Below are 10,830 nucleotides of genomic sequence, written 5' to 3'. Positions count from 1 at the left end.
ACTAAGCTTCCTTACTTTGAGTAAAAAGCCAGATGAAAGCCAGGATGAATATTACAACATTAGGATACATAAATTAATTATAGGATAATGAACTAAAACACCTTATTAAATGTAAGCAAATCTAGTGTACCATATTTTTCCAGTTCAGATACCAGCATCCAAAACCACTCAGAACACCAATGTATCTCATTTTATCCTTGTCAAATAAACTGGCTTTATATCCCTTTTTTTCCCATACACAGAACGATCTTTTTCTGTAGTTCATTCAAATGGTTATGGATTCTTTTTACAAATTTCTTCAGTACTTTAAACAGATGTGGGTTTTTTGTGTGTGCTTGTATGTGAATAAAAACAAAATATAATGCTCTCTGGGAATGTCATGTTTATTTTCTTCTTAATTTTTCAAGGCTCATCCAGTTGTGTCTTTATATTTGCTAAGAAGTTCTTATTCAAAGACTTGTGTTTTTCTTCAGTAAATTTTCCTGCATATCTTTTCTATAGCATCTTCGTCTGTGAACAGATTGTTCCCAAGAAAACACAAAGCTCAAAGCTTTGTCTGAACACAATTATAGTTGTTTGTCTTGTTAGTTCTCCAATCTCAAAAATAGTTTTCTTTTCCACAGCATGCACTAGCATTTCTAAGTCCTTAATCCATTTAAAACTTGGTTTGTCTAGCCAAAACCTTGCCTTAGTTTTTGCTGTTTATTTTAAATTCTTAAGGATTATAAAGATAAATCTTTCTATTCTTATATTTCGGATTGAAGGAACTCATGTGGTAGTTCCAGCCTAGTCATTCTGAAGACATCTAACCTTTTTGAAGCAGTTATAGGAAATTTCCAAAGGTGGTTAACATGGGAAGTACACAAGCATACTGTCCTTTGACAAAGCTTCATATGAAGCTGGAGCAATTATGTGGAATTGCCTCATTTCCCAATTCCCCCTTTCCAAAGATCACTGTCTTGAGATCTTTTTGTGATGAGCAACCATAAAGAGATCAGCTTGGGTGATCTTGCATCATCTCTTTGTCCGGAGAGGGTTGTACTAGTCAATTTATTTGTAGCAGCCTTGTTCATAGCCAAAAAAAAAAAAAAAAAAAGGTCCATATTAAGAAGAAAACCGCCATCTTCAGTCTGCCATTTTCCTCCTGAAATCCATTCTTGAGAAGTCTATAATGCTGGGAATGTGCAAAATAAAATAAGATGTCAACCGAGAGCACAGTGAGTGGATTTAATCATATTTTTCTTTTTAATGTATTATATTTGCTGAATATGATGAATAAATATCAAGCAATTAAATAATATTAATCCATAATGATTAGAGAAAAAAAGATGTAAAAACTAAAAAAATAAATCCTGCTATATAAATAAATAAACAGATAATATGCACATGGTTATTTGTTGTGTAAAGGGTTGCTATTGAGATAAAATATAAAGTCCTTCAGAATTTGATTCAACTGTAATTCCAGTCTCTGATGTTCTATTATTTTAACTTTATCTATCATATTTTCTAGTGTAGCAATTGAAAAGGCCTTATTAATCCACATGTCACTCATTAAGTTATCTAAAGTTTTGTAATGATGAGCAATTATCATTTTAGGGACTAAAATAAGCTAGATAAATTGCTTATTTCTAAGCTTGAGATTTGTCCTGTAAATAAGTGCAGTACGCCTGTAACTCTTCAATTCTTTGTTTAATAATAATGCTTATCTTTCCAAAAGAGCATAACTTTATCACCTGACCACAACAATTGAAAGAAAGATACCCCCCCTTTTTTTTAATAAGCTCTGAAACACCTGGAAGAATAATTTAATACATACATGCCAATCTTCAGTAACTGGAGTCAAGGACTAATGATTCCTCCATTGAAATTCTCACAGTAAAGCTGTGTGAATCCACCTCATCTCCATAACCCATCCAATTTTTCTCCAGTATGGGGTTACTGAATCCAGCAGGTTCTGACAGGTTCTGGAGAACCGGTAGCGTAAATTTTGAGTAGTCAAAAAAATGAGAACCAGCAAATACCACCTCTGGCTGGCCCAGAGTGGGGTGGGAATGGAGATTTTACAGTATCCTTCCCCTGCCACACCCACAGAACTGGTAGTAAAAATATTTGGATTTCACTATTGCTGAGAACAGCATTCCAAGCTTTCCTTAAACCAGCAGTGAATCTCCTTTTTTTAAATTCCAACATAAATTATGGATTTTTGAAATGCCTCCACTTGGTTGTCCTACAGTTAAGAATTAATTTCTCAACGTCAGTATAAGTTTGATTTACTAAGATTCTGTCACCTTTATTTTTCAATAGAGATTTATTTTGATCAAAACAAAACAAAACCATGGTAACTTGTCATCTATTCATCGCTCTATCTGATCTTTATCTTAAGGTTCCCTATTGCTATATAAAATATTTTATTCTGTATCAGTTATTTCCTCTCAAATGTTTCTTTTAAGCTATGCTACAATGATTGTCCTGTTAAAAGAGTTAGATAAAAAGCATACTTTATCAAGTCTATTTTACCTATCTTCAAATTTGGAGTATCATTGTTAGGAAAATATTTTCAGTCCTGTTTATTCTGTGGAAATGTTTGGGTGAAAGAACTATCAATTTATAGAATTACTTGCCTCTAGTATAGATTCAATTTGTATCTATTATTTAGAAGGTTGTTCCAGAATGAATGGAATCATATGCCCTTATCACACAATTTGATATGTTCTCAGGCTCGATATGTTCTACCGTCTCTGCTCCCAAGAACTATAAAAATCCTTGTATTGATTCTGATTTTTTTTTTCTATGGGAGCAAAGTTTTCTACTATTTATTAATTTGTTTGGCCAATATTTTAAAATCTATTCTGGATTTTCAACTGGGAAGCATTGAAACAGAGAATTAAATCTTTCAATGATTTTTCAATGATTTAACCACTGCAAATTGCCCTAAAGTGTTAAAATATTGTTTAACTTATTTCCAACTTAACTCCAATTTAATATTTCCATGTTTCATTTCTAAAATCATAATTATAACAATATTTTTGGTAATAGTGATCCCTGAATACTTATCTTTTTTCTACTGGAATCCTTAAACCTATAGAAATTTTCTTTTGAGGTTTGGGAGGATATGAAAAATACGAAATGTGATTTATGGATATTAATAAATAATTCTGACACCTTTACAAATTCTTGTAACTCATTCCTAATGCAGTTAGCTGAATGGGAGGCATTTGGGAGAGTCAGAACCGTATCATCTGCAAATAAATTTCAAAGCCATGATTTATCACCCAATTTTATCTCATAAATCTGATCATTGGATTGAAGTGCTATTGCCAGCACTTCTATAGCTGGGTTGAATAATGTTGATGATAGGGGAAGTCCTGGTTAGTACATCTTAAAATCATAACATCCTCTCAAATTATTTTGGCTAAGCAAAGGAGCCTGAGTGGCGCAGCAGACTAATGCTACTGTTAAAGGTAGTATTTAGCTTCCAGTTGACTGCAATTACTGCGAGTTCAATTCTCACCAGGCTCAAGGTTGACTCAGCCTCCCATCCTTTCTAAGGTAGGTAAAATGAGGACCCGGTTTGTGGGGGCAATAAGCTGACTTTGTATAAAATATACAAAAGTATGAAGGCTATTGCTTACTGCCTTGTAAGCTGCCCTTAGTCTCCAGAGAAGAGTGGCATATAAATCAAAATCAAAAAAATCAAAAAAAATTATTATGAATATAAACATTCTACAATGCTGGTGAATAAATAAAATTTAAGAGGAAAAAATAGATTAAAAATAGAAATACTCAAGTGATAATTAAAATCAAATATATAAAGAATTTTAACTTTTTTCACCAACTATACTCCTAAAACAATCCATCACTAATAAAAATTAATAAACATTTAAACTGATTAATGTTTTTAGAAATAGCTCAACAGAACATACAATTTCATCAATTGTCCTTTTTCAATTTATCAAATCTCCTTTTCCTTTTAATTTCTGAAGTCTTTAAAATTTAAACATGGAAAATCTCCAGATTCTAATAGATTTTCAGGAGAATTTTACAAAGAATTTTAAAAGGTCTTAATACCTGAATGTTTACTTTTATGCAATACCCTGAATAAAACTTACCAGAGTTTGGAAACAGACTAACATGAGTGCATTGTTGAAAAACATAAAAGCCCAGGCTGAGGACAAATCATCCTGAAGAAGATTTATCTATATGGTTGCTAAAATTTGATACCAACTTGATAATAAGTAATCAATCATTAACTTTCAAAACATAAAAACTGATCTGTAGGTAATTAGTTTGTTTAGTACTACATTCCAAAAAGCTTTCTGTATAATATACTGAATTGAGTATATTAATATTGAATATTAGAATATAGAAAATAAAAAAAAAAACTTATTTGAGGACCCTTGATCTGGCCCAGATTGTAATTCCAGTATCACAACAGAAAAAATATATAGACTATACTTTGTTATTTGTAGAAATATGTGTTTCTTACACTGCCAGAATATGATGCAATTTACTGGCTACAAAGTTTGCAAAGGAGGCAGATAAGGCAATCTGTTCTCCCCCTTTTTATTCAACATCTGTTTGTATACATATTAAGGGAAGCCAGATTGGAAGATCAATGTGGTGTTACAATTAGATGTCAATAACCTGTGCTATACTGATGACACTATCCTGATGCAGGCTTCAGTAATAAAACTTAAGGAGAAAAATGAAAAAAAAAAAAAAGGACTAAAATTAAATATAAAGACCAAAAAATGACAGCAAGTAAAACAATCAACCTTAAAAATGTAAATGAAGATATCAAAGTGATAAATAAGTTTTGCCTTTTATGACCAACCATCAAAGTATTTTTAAAAAAAAAACAAAAAAAAACCCAAGCAGTCAAGAAATACACCGCATTTAGCACTTGGCAGAATAACCAAGAAGGCCTTGGAAAAGGTATTTAAATGTTGTGTGAATCTTGGTATTCCCTGTGATATTCTAATAAAGTGAAGTGAATCTTTCAGTGAAATGGGTGGCAAACAAATTTAATAAATAAAATAAATAAAAATAAAATAAATAAATTAGATTGCAGGATAGGAAATGTTTCAGGGCTTTTGAACTTTCATATTAGAGAAGGTGCCTAAACATACCATGGACAGCCAGAAAAACAAATAAATTGATCATTGAAGTATTCACTTGAGGTACAAATGTCTAGGGTCAAGTTATTCTAATATGAAAATCTATCTCTCTAGAAAAGACTTTAATGCTGGGGAAGATGGGAAAAAAAGGAGAAAGAGGAAGGAAACCAGCAGGAAGATTACAACTTCCAGGGCCATCAAGTGCTCCATTGGAAGACCAATTTAAGGGTAGATCATCATGAAGCAAATGTATCTGTTAGGAGTTGAAAATGATTGGATGGCACCTAATCTAGCTAACAGGGTGAAAGATGCTGGGAATTATCCAATCTTTCTGGTTGGGTAGAACTTTTCCATTTCTAACTTGATGGTTTGTTAAGGTAAGCATTGCAAATCACTGAGGGAAAAACCAAATCACTGAGGGAGAATCAGCCAGAACAATCCAGGAATGTGCTAGTTTCTTTGCATGTCAACAGTCTTGTAACATTGATGATATACTGAGATGATGACATTGTTAAAATGATGGATACAGCCAGATTCTTTTTCCATAAATATAAATAAATTGTACAGAAGACCATTTGACAGACATGCTTTAAAAAAAAAAAAAAAACCCCTCAAAAAAACAGCAGTTGCTTCTGTTGAGGTGAATTGGTTTATCTCACATAACTGTCTTAAGAGGTTTAAATATTCAGGTTTTGTTTAAATCTGAAGGCATGGTCAGCCCATATTTCATTTCGCTCTGCTTCTGACTAGCTACCTTTTTAATCCAGACACAATTGCTCAGAAATAACAAACTATCAACACACCCTTGTCATTTCAATTTTCCACACATTTTCTCAGCTTGTGTGTTCTCTGTCTTAGCAAACTCTTATCTCCCCAGTCCACTGCCACAGGCTTGTGGTATATAACAAAGCTTCATCTCAGCAGTGTCAGAAATAATGAAATAAGGGAAAACACAGAAGAGAAATTGGCCACAGTCGTTCCTGCAGATCTAAAGCTTGTAGGCCTTGATTCATCAGAAAAATTTGAGTCAGACAGTTCTTCTATCACTTCAGTTGCTGCTGAGTTGTCCATTGTCACGGAGCTACTGTCCAGCTGGGAACATGCCTTGAAGAATGGTTTCATTTCAGGGCTGTCTGACAGACAGACCAGAGAACAAAATCTCATTGCACAATGAGAAAGGAACTTTTTTTTTTCTTGCTTGCTTTCTTCACCTGCCAAACATTCTTTTCAAATGTCAAGACATATGTTGAAGAGATGAGACGAACTAAAGACACATACTGATTGGTGAATATATTTATGGCCTAGAAAAAAGGGACTTTCTATTGATCTGAAAGGGTTTTAAGGGGATAAAGAAATGAGAGAGAGAGAGAGAGAGAGAGAGAGAGAGAGAGAGAGAGAGAGAGGGAGAGAGAGAAGAGACAATCCAGCTTTATAAAACTCCCTCTCGTACTGAATGAACATTAAAAACCTTTTTGTATTTTTTTTTTAAAAAAGAGCTTCTGTGTTTAAACAGTAGACCCAAGGCTGATTCACATAGTCCCCACAAATAAGTGCAAAATAGACTATGCGTTTTATGATTCACTGCATGTGAAAACTTTCAGTTTGTGCCCAGGTTTAATCTTTAAAATACATATTTGTATTGAGTCAACATCAAGTAGTGGCATTTCTACCTAGTCATAGGATAGTTCCTACTGAAATAATCTAAGGATGTTCTTGCTATTTTTTGATCCAGTTTCACCAAACTGTAGTTAGATCTTTTTAGTAATCAGGACTTTTGATGTGGGGGGGTGACATTTCAAACAATATTCTGGATATAGGAAGTGAGAACTTATTCAAAAGTCACTTCAAAGGAACTTCCATGGGTTTGGGATACCTTTGTGGGATATTATAAGTGAATGAGTGGCATCATAAATGGGTACAACTGTGAAAAATAAATCAGAGCAAAATATCCCAAATTAAAAAAGAAAATGCTAGGGAAATAATCAAATAGTAGTAGATATAGGGTTACTCTGTAGAGACCCTACCTACAATGTATGACTAGAATGAAAAAAAAATATTTGAAACCTATAAGACAAGGGTGAAATCCATCAGGTTCTGACAGGTTCTGGAGAATCGGTAGAGGAAATTTTGAGTAGTTCAGAGAAGCAGTAAATACCACCTCTGGCTTGCCTCAGAGTGGGGTGGGAATGGAGATTTTGCAATATCCTTCCACCAAGAGTGGGGAGGGAATGGGGATTTTGCAGTATCCTTCCCCTGCCATGCCCACCAAGCCACACCACGGCCACCACGCCACGGCCACAGAACCAGTAGTAAAAAAAATTGAATTTCACCACTGCTATAAGTATTTAAGTACATGGTGGTTTTCCTCTTATACCATTTTCCTGGTATCAGTTATGTTTCTACTGTGTGAAATTAAGTGTTAATTAAAATTAATGGGTTGGACCTAACTTGTTGCTTAAAACAGATTCATGACACATGATAGACATGAATAGCTGAATTCTCATTCCAAAAAGTGTTTTAAAAGTAAGAAAGCAAGCAAATTCCAATTGGAAGAACATCAGCACTTCAAACATCTGTTGATTTTGAACAGAAGGACAATTGTCCTTTATAAACTCATGAAAACATCAAACATTGAAGGGAAGCTTTTGAAAATAGGTTCTGGAACACTTAGGCAACTAATATAACATTAATGTATAATCTAGTATTGGAAGTGGCCAAAGCATTAATTTGACAGTATGGCATTTCATAGAAAAGAAAAGAGAAATATGGAAAAAACTACATATATAACTAATACGAAAACTAACTTCTTTGAGGAAAATAGATCCTCTTCCCCCTTTTTTTTATCATGGTACATAAGAAATAATTGTATCATTGATAGCAGATCACTTTGAGTAAAAGAGCAAATAATATATTGAGCCACAGTGGTGCAGTGGTTAGAGTGCAGTACTGCAGGCTACTTCTGCTGACTGCCGGCTGCCTGCAATTTGGCAATTCAAATCTCACCAGGCTCAAGGTTGACTCAGCCTTCCATCCTTCTGAGGTGGGTAAAATGAGGACCCAAACTGTTGGGGGCAGTATGCTGATTCTGTAAATCGCTTAGAGAGGGCTGTAAAGTACTGTAAAGCGGTATATAAATCTAAGTGCTATTGCTATTGCTAATATAAATTTGCCAGTGGAATTAAAGGTATGTATGGAGGGGGTGGACTTTAGGGAAGTTGTTACATTTTTTTCTAAGTGGTCATTGTGTACATAGCTAGTCTGAGAAGGGAAGAAGAAATGAAAAGCTTCCACTGATTGAAAGTTAAGTCACGGAAGCCAAGAATATCCAGTGATGAACTGCAATCGTTGTGGCAAGTTTATGTTCTAACGTCAGAACAGTTTCTCATAGCACGTGTATACTTGTATAGCAGTCCTTGGAAAAGAGTCAAATCACTAGAACAGTGATGAGAGGTGAAGATTTTTCTTATTAAATAACGGCAACATTAGAACAGACAAAATTCTTCTTAAGGAAGAGAATCAAACAAAGACGTGAGATCAGAGGAAAGGGATGGCTTCTGAAGAGTAAACAACCTTCTCTCACAAATGATTTAATTTGAATTCTTATATTAAGCAGGGAGTTCAGCTCAATGACATAGTCCATATTTGACTTGATGATTCTAGATTTTACCAATGTATTTTGAAGAATAGGGCCTTAAACAATGGTTGTTTTTGTTTCAGTTGTATGTGTGCATAATTTTCTTTTATCCAAACAGAATTGGGGAATTTTATGGGTAAGGGGTTTTAAATTGGAGAAGCCAAAGACAATTTAATTTCGTTTTAATGTATTTTAATATTTGTATTGTGTGTTTTTAATTCTGGCTGTTCACCGCCCCGAGTCCTTCGGGAGAGGGGGCGGTATAAAAATTTAATAAATAAATAAATAAATAAATAAAATAAAATAAATGAAATCCCAAGGCACCAAACAGGACAGAATTAGGAATTGTCTATGCCATTCATTAAAAATAGAAGGAAACCCTTCAAGTGTATCAACATAGTAATATCTTTGTACAACTGAAACGTAGCATATCAGAGATTTCTTTCTTTTTTAAAAAAAATATATAAATTTTAAAGAAGAAGAAAAGAAAAATAATTTCTTCAATTTATTTATTTTATTTTATTTTTGTGGGGAAGAGGAAATGACAAGATGACAACAATCCACCTGACCTTAAAATTGTGCATTGCAATGATACACTGAAATCCAGTCCCTCACTAAAAAAGCTGTTCTTAGAAACATACTCTATTAGAAAGTCAGAGCCATGGTTCATTTTCCCACTACTGAAATTCCCATTCTAAGTGTACTATCTCTAAAGAAATAAAACAGCTCACCTGATGCTTTTGGGTGTTGCAGAAGTCCGAATACAACAGGACATCTTGTAAAAGGTTGACTTTTACAATCAAAACAATAATAATTGTCTTGTTTCCTTTGTAATATTTCTTATTGTGTGCTGCTGAAACAAGGCAACAATGAATTCCACAGGTGAAGAGGTTTGAAAAAAATCCAGGTCCTCCATTACAAGAATGGTGATAGCTACTGTCCAAAACATAGAAGAGTGTTTAACAATCCTTATTAACAATCCTTTATGATGTGGGCTCCAGATGGCAGCCTTTTTGCCGTAGCGTCCTGGATTCACATGATCCCAGATTTATCAACCCAGATTTTATTTTGATAAATAAAACGATTTCACATTGAGATCTTCCTTATGTGCAAGACTTAAACACTTGTTTTGAAAAAGAATAGGTCACAGTTTTCAGGAAACAGGGAGGAGGCATGGGGAGCAAGCAGAGGTGAAATCCAGCAGGTTCTGACAGGTTCTGGAGAACCGGTAGTGGAAATTGTGAGCAGTTCAGAGAACCAACAAATACAACCTCTGGCTGGCCCCACAGTGGGGTAGGAATGGAGATTTTGCAGTACCCTTCCCCTGGAGTGGGGTGGGAATGGAGATTTTGCAGTACCCTTCCCTTGTCACACCCACCAAGCCACGTTCACCAAGCCACGCCACGCCCACCAAGCCACGCCCACAGAACAGGTAGTAAAAAAAATTGGTTTTCACCACTGGGAACAAGCTATAAGGAATTACCTATGCAACCATTGAAAATCTGTGAATAGTTTTCAGAGATATTCTACGCTTTTTGTCAAATTTGCAGTAGACCCTATAAATATCACCACATGATTCATTGCCATTTGTAGAAAGGGAAGGTCACAGGAAGTCTTCTGAAATATCAACTCACCTCCTTTCTCTTTTTCATGAGCAAGAATAAATATAACTAAGGCAAAGAACACTTCTTGCTGAAATCAGCTGAATGCCATTTCTGTCTCACCTTATTAGAAAGGAAGAGGCATTTTGTATCCAGCATTCTTCCAGAAGATAACCCATTGAGCCTTCATCAGGTAAGAGAGAAGAGGGTTTTTTTTTTTTTTAAAGCAGCTATTTAAATGTAGCCTTTCCATTCCTCCTCAAGTAGCATTCATCTAACTGTGCAGGATATCAATAAAGGAGAATATTTGTAGCTCAGGGTTGAAATGGGAGCTCCCTGATGCTCTTTGAGCTTGGTCGTTTTCTTGCAATTTTGTTTCATCGATGATGTTACCTGGTTTGGATAATAAAACATCTGCAAGAAAACAACCAAGCTCAGGGGAGCATCAAGGACCCCTTACCTAGCTACTGTTGCCAAG

The 10,830-nt window shown here is 34.6% G+C and overlaps 1 long non-coding RNA gene across 1 annotated transcript; it reads right to left on the bottom strand.

Moving 5' to 3' along the window:
- Positions 1-1,112: 1,112 nt before the first annotated feature.
- Positions 1,113-10,565, bottom strand: LOC148114635 (uncharacterized). The gene is made up of 3 exons (XR_015732867.1): positions 10,476-10,565; positions 9,483-9,684; positions 1,113-1,174 (listed from the first exon to the last, which is right to left on the bottom strand). It is a non-coding gene; the product is annotated as an uncharacterized LOC148114635 (long non-coding RNA).
- Between the last annotated feature and the right edge of the window lie 265 nt (positions 10,566-10,830).

The sequence above is a fragment of the Pantherophis guttatus genome, chromosome 3, assembly GCF_059756535.1.
Source record: "Pantherophis guttatus breed Tessera chromosome 3, ASM5975653v1, whole genome shotgun sequence".
Taxonomy (NCBI): domain Eukaryota; kingdom Metazoa; phylum Chordata; class Lepidosauria; order Squamata; family Colubridae; genus Pantherophis; species Pantherophis guttatus.
The sequence above is the reverse complement of the archived record's forward strand: the minus strand, read 5'-3'. Positions and strand labels throughout refer to the sequence as shown.